Source organism: Mixophyes fleayi, chromosome 2 (genome assembly GCF_038048845.1).
Source record: "Mixophyes fleayi isolate aMixFle1 chromosome 2, aMixFle1.hap1, whole genome shotgun sequence".
NCBI classification, from domain to species: Eukaryota; Metazoa; Chordata; class Amphibia; order Anura; family Limnodynastidae; genus Mixophyes; species Mixophyes fleayi.
Genome location: NC_134403.1, coordinates 7731464 through 7745867, shown reverse-complemented (window position 1 = coordinate 7745867; position 14404 = coordinate 7731464).

The following is a 14404-nucleotide window of genomic DNA, read 5'->3' as shown; positions in this document are numbered from 1 at the left end:
TGCACTGGTCCTTGTTACTATACACATGTAGGAAGTGGCTGACAAAGATGGTCTCAAATGCTTTGCTGGCTGTCATGTTATCTCTGTAGAAGGCTTGGTTCACGAATAAAAAAATAACGAAATAACGAATAAAAAGACACAGGTGCACTCAGATCTGATTGCAGTAACCCTTAATTTATATATGAAAGTTTCCAATAAGTGAAAATGCCTTAACTCACCCAAAAAAGGAAAGCAAGAAATGTTGACATAGGAAGCACAGAGTATATAAAACAATACAAAATATATATAACAACATTCCTGAGTTTTTACATAAGAAGATTTAATATTAGAACATTAAAATACCTAAAATAAAATATCCATTGATTTTGAGCTTGAACAGACTGCTCATGTAATAAATGCTCATAATTATTCTGCTGTAAAACCTTGATATGTTATATCCTGCCCTGCATTGAATACATTATTATTTTGACTTCCAAGACTAGTTGGTCTATATACGTTCTCATCACTCAGGAGACCATATTTGAGTATATTCTGGTGGACAATATGCAAATCTATTGTATGGATAATATATGTATCTGATACGTAGCTGAATTTCCAATAACAGAATACAGCATTATTCCTCAATTAGAGATTGATGAATATTTTATTTTATGTATTGTAATGTTTTAATGTTAAAACTTATGTAAAAAATTTGGGACTGTTGTTATATATATTTTGTATTGTTTTACATATATGTCATGCACTTCTACATACACATTTCTTAATGTACATTACAGCAGACGTTTACATGAAGATCTCATGCACTCAGCATCTCTCTGTCTCCTGACTTCATTTACTGGGACCCGGAGCATCGATCTCAGAACTCATACTTTACACTTGATTTCCAGGTCATTGGGCAACTCTCACTGTCTAACAACTGTCAAATGGGATCTTGTAATATTTTGATACTCAAGGGCAGTCATGGTCATGATTAACTTTAAGGGATAACACTATTCACACTAAGGCACCATCATAACTATCGCAATCTCCACTCTGAGGCACACTCGCTCCTCTTGTTTCATCTGTGCCCTCTTCCTTGTCTAATGAGCAGGGTCCTTCACACACCCTTTGTATTCATGTCTCCATTCATTTTGTCTGCCTTGTCTTTTATTGTTTTACATACGTCCCTGTTTTATGTATGTCCTGTCTTCCCTACTGTACGGCGCTGTGGAGCACTGTGGTGCCTTACAAATCTACGATAATAATAATAATAATAATATTAATAATAAGGGATAGGAACTGTAACTCAAATACATGCTAATTCAGAAACACACAGCGCTGGACGTGTTACTTTTTAGCCTTCATACCCTATCTGTCATGCCATGATGGGTGTCACCTTCAGTCAAATGGGAGGTCACCTGCACCTCTGCAGTTGTACTACACTCAAGAGTAAAACTTACAAGGTGCTTCTATACCTTTTTTTTTAAACTTTATTTAACAACTTACAGCCTTCTAGAGACAAGGGGACTGGTTAACTAAGGCACGCATACTGGGCCTAATTAATCAAGGAAAGTAAAGCAAAGAAATGAGTAAATTTGAACACAGTTGCAATACAAGGGGTGCAAATTAGTTTATTATTTTTAGAGATGGTCACTGACCCCCGTGTTTTGGTTTTGGATTCGGTTTTGGATCTGGATTACCGTCGTGTTTTGGTTTTGGTTTTGCAAAACCGCCATTGCGTGTTTTGGTTTTGGTTTTGGTTTTGTTTGGTTTTGTTTTGCTATTTTTTGGGAAAATCCATGTTTTTGGGCCTAAATTAACCCAATTTAGTGCTCCAACTGTTTTAGAGACAAGTAATCTAATTGTTGAGGTAATAAATCATCCAAAAAAACAGTTTAATTCTTCGTTGGTAGGCCTATTCTACACACAAAACAGATTGTCTTCCTCTCCATCTATGCATATTGGCAATGCAGCCATCGTCTTTGAATGTATATTACACCCTACACTTATAGTTAAATATGTAAAGAAATGGAAAAAGCCAGTTTGGTTTCTGTCTCTCAAGGCCCCCCTCCACTTGTATAAAATACCAAAAAATTCAGCCATTATAGACTGTACAATATTAATCGACATGGAGAAAGCCAGTTTGGTTTCTGTCTCTCAAGGCCCCCCTCCACTTGTATAAAATACCAAAAAATTCAGCCATTATAGACTGTACAATATTAATTGACATGGAGAAAGCCAGTTTGGTTTCTGTCTCTCTAGGCCCCCCTCCACTTGTATAAAATACTAAAAAATTCAGCCATTATAGACTGTACAATATTAATTGACATGGAGAAAGACAGTTTGGTTTCTGTCTCTCTAGGCCCCCCTCCACTTGTATAAAATACCCAAAAATTCAGCCATTATAGACTGTACAATATTATGAAAAATGGACAAAGCCAGTTTAGGGTCACTCTGTCTATGACACCCTACCCTTAAGGATAAATTGCCCTAACAGCAGCCTTTCAAGATGGTATGTGATATGGAAATGCCACAAGTCCCTTTCCTCTTTGGGGGTAGATTGCACCCTACACTTACATAGAAAGTTTTAAAAAGATGTTATCGGCATCATCTTCAGCTTAATCCTCACCCTCATCAGTGTGTACGTCATCATCACAGACTATCAATTCATCGCCGCTTGAATCCGCCATTAGAGAACAGTCAGTGCTTGGATGTCTTGGATGGTGAAGGCCTTCCTCGTGGAAGATGTAGTTCATTTTTATAAACATCATTTTCTCCACATTTTTGGGAAGTAACCTTCTACGGCGATCACTGACTAAGTTCCCTGCTGTGCTGAACACTCGTTCAGAGTACACACTGGAGGGTGGGCAGCTTAGGTATTGCAAAGCAAGTTTGTACATGGGTTTCCAAATGGCCTGCTTTTCTTCCCAGTAAGGAAAGGGACTGTCTGACATTTCCATATCAACTACCTCTTGAAAGTAATCCTCCACCATCCTTTGCATGTTTATACTCATATTGGATGGAGTTATGGGCAAAGTGACACATTTTTTTGAAAAAACCTTCAAACCAGCCCAGATGTTAAATTGTTCTCGTCTGCCCCCTGTGTCTTCCCTGCTTCTTTTTTGGAAATTTAATTTTTTACGAGCAACAGCTTGAGAAAGTGAAGGAGGACACGTCGTCAAGCCGAGGCCCAGTTCAGCGGCCAACTTGCTGAGCAATAGCTCCTTGCAAAAGTTCACATCTCGCTCATTTACAAGTAAAGACTCAATGTAGGTTTTAAACCTTGGATCAAGCACAGTGGCCAAAACGTACTGATCCGAGTTCAAGATCTTAATAACTCGAGGATCATTGTGAAGCGAATTAAGTACTTGATCGACAAGGCCAACATACTTTGCTGAATTGCTTGCTTACAGCTCCTCCTTCATTTTCTCAAGCTGCTTTTCCAATAGTCTAATTAAAGGAATGACTTGGCTCAAACTAGCAGAGTCAGCACTGACCTCACATGTCACAACTTCAAATGGTTTCAGCACCTTGCACAGCACTGAAAGGATTCCCCACTGTGCAAGAGTGAAATACATCCCCCCTCCTTTCCCAATGTCATGACTTGTGCAATATGCTTGGATGGCTTTGCGCTGTTCCTCCATCCTCTGAAGCATGTACAGGGTGGAATTCCACCAAGTTACCACCTCTTGCTTAAGTTGGTGGCAGGGCAAGTTAAACTGCTCTTGGAGCTGCTGTAATCTCCTACATGCTGTGGCTGAATTGCTGAAATGGCCTGAAATTTTACGGGCCACCGAAAGCATCTCCTGCACCTCACGGTTATTTCGTAGGAAGCTCTGCACCACCAAGTTGATGGTGTGAGCAAAACAGGGAATATGTTGGAAATCACCCAGCTGTAATGCTCGCACTATATTGTTGGCGTTATCTGAAATGACATACCCTGGGGAGAGTCCGAGTGGTATAAGCCATGCATCAATCACATCTCTCAGTTTGCGTAACAAATTGTCAGCCGTATGCCTGTTAGTGAAGCCGGTGATACAAAGAGTGGCCTGCCTGTGACAAATGTTACGTAGTGGTGTACATGCTGCTGCTGTTCCTGCTGGTGAAGGTGAATGACCAACCCAGTGGGCTGTCACAGTCATATAGTCTTTGGTTTGGCCACTTCCACTTGTCCACATATCTGTGGTTAAGTGAACAGTGGGCAGAATGGCATTTTTCAGCGCAATCTCTACATTTTTACACACTTTTTGGTATAGTTGTGGAATAGCTTTACGGGAGAAATGGTGTCGCGATGGAATTCTGTAACGCGGACACAAAACCTCAATTAACTGTGAAAAACCAGCTGCGTTTATTGTGGAGATTGGACGCAGATCTAACACTAACATTGCAGCCATGGCGTCTGTGATTCGCTTGGCGACTGGGTGACTGCTGTCATATTTGCTTCCCCTCGCAAATGATTGTTTCACAGTTAATTGCTGAAATGTAGGACTGCTCATTTTATTCACCTGCCTCTGGGATGACGATTCACCCCCAGCAGCAGCAACAGCAGCAGCAGGACTAACGCTTTCTTCAGAGGAATCAATAATAGTGCCGGAGTCATCCAGCCTTAAGTGGGATGCCGGGCTAACTCCGAGCGCTACTGAGGATATTGATGAGGATGGTGTGGTGGGTGTATTTTGTAGCCGTCGGTATGTCGGTGAGCGTAGGGTCTTAGCTGATGAGGGAGTGCTTGTATTCTTTTGGGAAGAACTTTCAGCTTTTCCCAACACTTTGCCATGAACTCTCGTTAAATGGCGTAACATAGACGAGGTTCCAAGATGGTTAAGGTCCCTCCCTCGACTGACTGTGGCTTCACATACACTACAAATGGCTATACAATTGTTGTCTGGATTTGGGTAGAAATAATTCCACACATAAGAAGTGGATTTTTTTGTTTTATGCCCAGGCATGACAATGGCCTTTTTCTTGTCACGTGCCAGAACTGCTGCCACTGGTGCAGGACTTACACAAACAACCTCATCCTCATCAACATTCTCATTAGCGCCCTCGTCGCCTACACAAATCTCCCCCTCATCCTCTTCTAATTCCAAAGTGGCATCCTCAATTTGGGTATCACCGGCTACACTCGGGCTATTAAGGCACACATCAGCAGAATGCTCACGATTAGACATCCCACTGTTGGATGGACTCTCCACAGGGATTGTTGTCATTTGTGAATCAGAGCAAATATTCTCCTGTAATGCCTCACTGTTATCTTGCAGCTCGGCTTTGACGCGTAACAGTAGTTGTGCACCAATTGTAGGCTGGGTAACTTTTTGGGATCTGCCACTAATAGCCAAAGGTGAAGGCCTCATTCTCTCTTTGCCACTGCGTGTGTAGAATGGCATGCTTGCAATTTTTTTTTTATCGTCACTTAACTTTTGCTCAGTTACACTTCTTTTTCGCTTCAATACAGTAAAATTTTTTTTGGTTTTTGTTTTTTGCACTAATTTGAAAACACTCTGTTGTTTGACATCGCCTTGGCCAGATGACGTACTGGGAACACTAACATCAGGACTGGTGACAGAACCTGGTTGCTCATTTAGATCATATGTGGACTGCTTTGAATCCATTCTGAGCGCAAACCACTGGGGAGTGCTAAAAATTATTTAGTAGATTCTGCTGACAGTTATGACTTTTGACAGCCAGAAATATTAATGCACAATTAGGGAGGACACCCCAAAAACACTGAGGAGTGCTAAAAATTATTTAGTAGATACTGCTGACAGATATGACTTTTGACAGCCAGAAATATTAATGCACAATTAGGGAGGACACCCCAAAAGCACTGAGGAGTGCTAAAAATTATTTAGTAGATACTGCTGACAGATATGACTTTTGACAGCCAGAAATATTAATGCACAATTAGGGAGGACACCCCAAAAGCACTGAGGAGTGCTAAAAATTATTTAGTAGATTCTGCTGACAGTTATGACTTTTGACAGCCAGAAATATTAATGCACAATTAGGGAGGACACCCCAAAAGCACTGAGGAGTGCTAAAAATTATTTAGTAGATACTGCTGACAGATATGACTTTTGACAGCCAGAAATATTAATGCACAATTAGGGAGGACACCCCAAAAGCACTGAGGAGTGCTAAAAATTATTTAGTAGATTCTGCTGACAGTTATGACTTTTGACAGCCAGAAATATTAATGCACAATTAGGGAGGACACCCCAAAAGCACTGAGGAGTGCTAAAAATTATTTAGTAGATACTGCTGACAGATATGACTTTTGACAGCCAGAAATATTAATGCACAATTAGGGAGGACACCCCAAAAACACTGAGGAGTGCTAAAAATTATTTAGTAGATACTGCTGACAGATATGACTTTTGACAGCCAGAAATATTAATGCACAATTAGGGAGGACACCCCAAAAGCACTGAGGTGTGCTACAAATTATTTAGTAGATACTGCTGACAGATATGACTTTTGACAGCCAGAAATATTAATGCACAATTATGGGGGACACCCCAAAAGCGCTGGGGAGTGCCAAATATTAAGAAAAAATAATAAACCTCTATCCTCCTCTCTGCACTAGCGATTTTGGTTAGAGCAATTGCAAGAACAATATTGTATTCTCTGTCCCTGCTCTAATTAGCCTATGACTACACCCTGCTCTCTCCCTCTGTCAAATGGCGATGGATTGCTGTGGAGGCGTGTATTTATAAAGTTGAAGTATCGCGAGAACTGAGTCCCGAGATCCGACAACGTCACAATGACGTTCGGCCTCGATTTGGATTCGGAATGGGCGGGAGAGTACCGAGCTGCTCAGCTCGGTACTCGGATACCCAAAGTTCGGGTGGGTACGGTTCTCGGAGAACCGGACCCGCCCATCTCTAATTATTTTGCACATAAGTTAAATACTGGCTGTTATTTCATCTAGCACACAAATACTTGATAGCTTTATTTTTACACTGACATTAAAGTTCATCTAGGACATATCCTACCCCAAATATAAATCTGTCCTCACATTTTAAATTTCCTTCCCCCTCCAATGCAACATGGTTTTGCCAAGGTGTAAAGTTACTATTTTTTTTGCTTTCATTTCCTTAATGAATCAGGCCCATAAATCATCTCAGTGTATGTGTACTCCCGTATTCAACAAGGATCGGATCTGTAGATATGAGCGCTGATGGATATGGGTCTAGGCCTGCCCTGCTCAACTACACAGGACACAGGGGCGGGCTGGGGGGCAGATGGCAGCCGGGCCGGACAGAAGAACAGTATTTTGGACCGCCTGGTGGTCCAGTGGTAATGCGATGGAGACAGCCTCTGCGCAGTCTGTGCAGGGGCTGTCACATCGCAGAGTACTCACTGCAGCCGCATCATTCATTCACAGAATATTGTACTACAGCTTGTAGTACAATATTCTGTTAATGGATGATGCCCCCACAGTGAGTACTCTGCGATGTTACAGCCCCTGCACAGACCGCAGAGGCTGTCTCCATCGCATTTCAGTAGCAGGCAGCTTACAGCACAGGGTCATGTGACCGCAGTGGTCACATGGTAGGAAGTGTAGACGGCTGCTGGAACTCTATGGTCAGTGTGCGGGAACGGCAGCAGTTCTCTGTCTTTGGAGCCACTCATGTACAAAAAAGGTAAGAGGAAGGGGGGAGTTAGTGTGTGTAGTGGGGGGCGATTGAAGCTGCAGGGTATAGGGATACATGTGTGACTAAAGGTGCTGGGACAGAGGGGGACATGTGTGACTAAAGGTGCTGGGATAGAGGGGGACATGTGTGACTAAAGGTGCTGGGACAGAAGGGGACATGTGTGACTAAAGGTGCTGGGACAGAGGGGGACATGTGTGACTAAAGGTGCTGGGACAGAGGGGGACATGTGTGACTAAAGGTGCTGGGACAGAGGGGGACATGTGTGACTAAAGGTGCTGGGACAGAGGGGGACTGGTGTGACTAAAGGTGCTGGGACAGAGGGGGACATGTGTGACTAAAGATGCTGGGACAGAGGGGGACATGTGTGACTAAAGGTGCTGGGACAGAGGGGACATGTGTGACTAAAGGTGCTGGGCAGAGGGGACATGTGTGACTAAAGGTGCTGGGACAGAGGGGGACATGTGTGACTAAAGGTGCTGGTACAGAGGGGGACATGTGGGACTAAAAGGTGCTGGGCAGAGGGGACATGTGTGACTAAAGGTGCTGGGACAGAGGGGGACATGTGTGACTAAAGGTGCTGGGCAGAAGGGGGGCCTAATTATAAAACTTGGGTGATATATTGATTTAATGCCAGGGATTGTTGAAGTTTTCTAAATTTCATGTACCCATTTTTTTTTTTTTACCAAATAGGACCTCCAAGGATCCAGAGCCAAAGTAACCAGCAGCCACAAGTGGTGACAGTGACAAGAACAGGTAGGAGAGAGCAGGACAGTCTGCCATCTGTCCTGAATCTGTTGGGACAGTCCAGAATTTGGGTGACTGTTTCACTTAGGACAGTTGGGAGGTAGGTCCCGCTTCACCGTGTACTGCTCGTGAAGGCAGAAGGCACCTAACAGTGGTGCACACAGTATTTTTTCTCTAAAATGATACCTATGCTACATCATAGGGGGTTACCCTGTCTAAAGTGCCCAGGACCCCCAGAGCCTTAATCCAGCTCTGGGCCTGGGCATAAATATATATATATGGATTAAGCAACACAAACAGCCTCTTTGTATATAGATAAATATATATTGTACCAAAAACCATCCTTTAAGGATGGGCCGCTACTTATGGGCCAGTGCTGTGTGCTTGCCCCCCGGGCTAAAGTCTGCCAGCCCTCCCCTGACAGGACACTGCATGATACGTCCAATAACTGTGGAATATATCTGCAAAAGAATGCACAGAAAAAAAACCTATTGAATTAATGTTACCAGTAGATAATATATATTTCTAATTATTCTTTATTTCCCATGAAATACATTTCTTAGGATGATCCTAATGTCTACTGAACATAAAATACATTTTTACAGTTGCTCCTGATCGTATACACATTATAGCTGCATACAAGACTGTCACCACTAGTACCCAGGAGCTAGATTAGACCTGTAGCTGGAGCAAGAGATACGGCAGAAAAACAAGTAACTTTGACAAGCCCAGAGCTGGATTCGGACGTTGCTGCGTGTGCCCGAGTTTGGCACACCCTTACTGTACATTGACTACAGGCGAAGGCCCCTTCCCTGACCATTCCCTCCCAGAAATTGTAGACTGCAGAAGTGTCCTTTGTGTACTTAGATGCAGTGAACTTTGCTGCATTCTGTGGCATATCTCCCACTTCTGGGCATGCGAGGAGTGATTATGTGTACGTTACATTTACGTATGATATAAAACATGGTGTCTTTTATCTTCTCAAAACACTATGGGACTTAGTGGAGCCCTCCTGTATAGACTGTGGCATCAGGGTGCTGGGCAGGGCCGTAACTAGGGCTGTGCGACAGGGGCGACCGCCCAGGGCGCAATTCTGAAGGGGGGCGCAATTTAGGAATATTTTAGATTAATTTGGTTAAAATTGAGGGCTAGGGGGGCGGCATTTGTCTTTCTCGCCCAGGGCACTATAATTCTAAGTTACGGCTCTGGTGCTGGGCATCACTAATGAAGGTTACTCCTGCTGTGCATCCCCTTTTACCAATTACATGTGTTATTTGTCATGTATTGTGGAAGTAGGGTGTTATTTGTTCTTACACATCACCAAGTGAGTTCCTTAGGTACCCTTAAGTCAAAAGAGACATTTTCACCTGGGGTTATTGCGGCACCCAGTCACCCTGAGGTTCCATGGAAAGTTACGCCGACTGCTGGCTAAAGACCTTGCAGGACTACCTCCACTAACGGTCAACCGCGTTGTGCCAGAAGTGCCACTTTTTCTCAAAAAGACACTCATGGGTTGACTGAGGGTTAGGACAAAGCCTTAATCAAGTTAAACTTTATTGCCCGACAGTTAGGCTGACTTGTGGCCACTCTTTCGATATACAGATACCCAATCCAGTGGAAAAGACTTATTGTAAACAGCCCCAATGAGGCCACAACTCCGGAACTAGAGCGGGTTTAAAAGGGGAAGCCCGTCCATCTGCTGAGGGTGTTCATGTTGTCAGACAGACTGACGAGGGATTATGGGGCAGGTTGGACTCATCCAGTATCTTCAAGTCTCTGCTGACCCTGTGTTTTTTTATGTACTTGCCAAAAGCAGGATGACATAGAACTTGGTCCCTAGACTAGTGTAGGGTTGTCTATTTGGCTTTCTGTGAGATGCCCCCTGCCTTTTGCTAGCTGTATATATATATATATATATTGATATAATGTAATTTAGCCCTGAAAGCATGAGTAAGCTGTGTTTAGTAAAATATATTAAATTAAAAGTGAGAGACAGACAACAGTATTCTAATTTCCAGTGTGCATTGCAGGCCAGATAACTAAGTGCATTGTGGGACAGGTTATATGCTAATATACGCTGGATGTAGATTGAAAAACATTCTGCTTTCATTTGGATAAAGCAGAGCGCCAGAAGCACCGTTGGGATCCTTTATCTTTGTAGCATTGTTAAATCAGATGCTGTTTCTCAGGATCTTGGATACTCAGTGTAGTTCTGAGGCACAAAATAAATTACATGTGATATTTATCTCTCTTTGGTTATGTTAATCTGTCAATAATCCAATAAAAGTAAATTACAGATAAACAATAATCAGAAGTGTAAACAAGACTCAGCTTTATCATCCAGTACCGTCTGTCTGGAGGCTTTAACTTTTCGGAGCTTGAGTGCCCACATTGCAGTCCAAACTGAGTATTATGGGGACTGCGGTTTAATGCGTCAATTTGCCTAATGCAGTAAATATCTCCTGCGTTAAGCTTTTCTTAAATTATCATTTTGCCTAAGCAATTTCCGCATGGTTTAGGGCTTCATAAATAGACCCCCAAGTCTGCCAGCCCTTCAACTCAGTGATATGGATGAGTGTGTCTGACTCCTGGAACCAGGGTAAGAGAAGACTCTCTGAAGAGTCCAGGGGTATATTTACTAAACTGTGGGTTTGAAAAAGTGGAGATGTTGCCTATAGCAGATTCTAGCTGTCATTTTGTAGAATGCACTAAATAAATGACAGCTAGAACATGATTGATTGCTATAGGCAACATCTCCACTTTTTCAATCCCGCAGTTTAGTAAATCTAGCCCCAGGAATGAACTCCAGAGAGTTTACAGGGCAGGATGATGCTGACCTATCAGAGGGTTGAGCAGTGTGAGGGTGAGTGCTGTTTCTGAGAGACTGCACTCATTAGTATACGAGTGTGGCCACAAGCAGAGGGGGGGTGCCGATATGAGAGAGAGAGAGAGAAAGAGAGTGCGAGTGAGCTGGCGTGACTGCAACTGTGTTAGAGGCAGAGATGAGTGATGGGTCACCCAGCTGGCACTCCAGTATATGAAGGATCTGCCACAGCCACTGGGTGGCTGTGGCAGATCCTTCATATACTGGAGTGCCAGCTCCTATGCCCAGCGTTGCTGCATGTGTTATAAAGCCAGGTTGCTAAGAACTGTCCTGTATTGTAAGATGTTGGAGATAAAACTTCCTTGTTATTTCCTTTAAAGACAAATATTGTGGTGCCCATTATTACACCAACTGGTACCTGTACACCGCTACACTTACTGCATCTATACCGCATTACTCTTATCAAACCTGCATACGCAGGGGCCTCCGTTGGCTAAGTTGTCCGTGAGGACCGGAGACAGGAGTGACCGAGCTAGAGTCCGGGTGGAAGACCCAAGAGCCCCTCCAAGTGTCAGATCAGTCTGAAATGATATAAGTCTGAGATCTGACCCCCTCCCTTCCTTATTCACTACAATGGGACGTTAGGACAGTCAGGACTAATATGTTTTATTATTTTGCTGAAACTATGTTGTTGCACTATGTAGAATAAATAAGTCATTAAGCTCAACAGTTGTTCTTCAACCACAAGGGAACATAAAACTGAATAACAGCGTTTACAATCACCTTATTATAACCAAGCAGTGGATATAAAGTGGTGGCAATGTCTGTTGCCTCTGCACCAGCTTCCTCCTGCTCATATATATTATTACTGCTTGAATGACACCAAGCACATGACCTGCTCTATAAATCTCTCTCTCACAGCGTGTCCATGTATATTTCATGAGCGGCTGCACTTCACGCGGACTTGGAGGGCGACAAGTTTCTAAGCTCAAAACCAAATAATTCATGAAATATGTTTCCATTATGCGCAATAACGTGGTATATGGAGAGGGTGGGAGACATTTACCAGGAGCCGGGGCAGTGATTACGTCTATAATTCACTTAATAAAAGATTTTAAGTCCCTATTTATCAAAATCTGGCAATAAGAATGATTTTTCTTTCATGGCTGCTTTATCACATCAAGAAACCTTTCGCCTGGACAGCTCAGCAATTCCCAGCTCCCGGGTTGTAAGGGGTTAACTTACCTCCCCGCCGGGTCAGTCTCTGTAGATTCACAGATGCGTCAGCGAATCCAAGGTGGAAGTGAGCTCTCAGAATTCTGCTTTAACCCCTACAAAATAACAATTATATATATATATATTTTAGACCATTGAACAACTAAAAAAAAAATATTTATGTATAGAATAAAGCATCTTTCCAATCATTTTTAATCTGTTATCCTCATCCTATCTTCTATGTTTACCGCCGTGATAGTTGTTACATAGGCTTCCCATGCACAGGATACTTACAGCCCGCAGGACTTTCCACACAGTAATGCTGGTAGTGACCCTTTAGTGCAGTGTTTCTTATCTCCATCCTCACGCACTCCCAACAGCGCATGTTTTCAGGATGTTGTTAATCATGCACAGATGATTTAGTCTACTTGGCTGGGTCAGTAATTATCCCACCTGCGTCCACAGAGAGAAATCCTCAAAACATGAGCTGCTGGGGGTGGTTGAGTGAAGAAACGATGCTTTAGAATATAGGGCAATGTGAAAAATAACCTATCGTCTGTAGAGAAACACCCAGTTTCACCAGCAATAGGGCTTTTACAGCTAATATAAAACACTTCTGACTGGGGTAGTGAGTTTGATTCCAGACCATGGCCTTATCTGTGTGTAGTTTGTATGTTCTCCCCATTTTTGCGTGGGTTTCCTCCGGGTGCTCCGGTTTCCTCCCACACTCCAAAAATATACTGGTAGGTTAATTAGCTGTTGACAAAATTAACACTAATGTCTGATAACATGACCATAAATCCCACCCCAAAAGCTCGCTGCCTAGGTGTAATCCTTGACTCACACCTATCCTTTGTTCCCCACATTGACTCTATATCTAAATCATGTTATATACATCTAAAGAACATTTCCAGAATACGCACATATCTCACACAAGACACTGCAAAAACCTTAATTCATGCACTTATCATCTCCCCATTGACTATTGCAATTCCCTCCTTACTGGTCTTCCCAAAAACAGACTCAAACCCCTACAATCTATTTTGCACGCTGCGGCAAGACTGATTTTCCTTGCAAATCGTTATTCCTCTGTTGAATCACTCTGTATGTCTCTACACTAGTTGCCTGTTTTCTACCGAATCCAATATAAAATACTTTTACTAACCTACAAGGCCATCAACAAAGCTGCACCAACATACATCTCCTCTCTTGTCTCAAAATATCTCCCAACTCGGCAACTCCGTTCTACACAAGATCTGCGTCTCTCATCCACCCTCATTACATCCTCCCATTCCCGGTTACAGGACTTTTTTCGGGCTGCACCCACTCTATGGAATTCTCTCCCTCGCACAATAAGATTCTCCTCTGGTCTTCAAACTTTCAAGCGTTCTCTAAAAACCTACCTCTTCAGACAAGCTTATAATATTCCTCAACCACCCTCTTAACCTCACTACCTTTAGCCTGTTACCGCCTGTTACACAATTTCACACAAGACAACTACCCCCTGACCAACATTGTTGTGTGACAGGATCATTTAGCTTATGAGTCACTTTTACCTTTGCAGTCTGGCTGGGCCAAAATGCAAAATGTAGACTTAACCTCATGTATCAATCTCCCATTGTCCCATAGATTGTAAGCTTGCGAGCAGGGCCTTCTCACCTCTTTGTCTGTTTCACCCAGTTTGTTTATTAGTTTATTATGTTTGTCCCCAATTGTAAAGCGCTACGGAATATGTTGGCGCTATATAAATAAATGATGATGATGATGATGATGTGTGTCTCTGTGTGTGTGTTAGGAAATTTAGACTGTAAGCTCCAATGGGGCAGGAACTGATGTGAGTGACTAGATATTCTCTGTACAGCGCTACAGAATTGGTGGCGCTATATAAATGGTGATGATGATGAAGTATAGCAGGGAAGCGTTAATTAAGAATATGCATTTAGAGGGGTGCAACTTTTCCCCTGCAAACCTACAAGGTGTTATT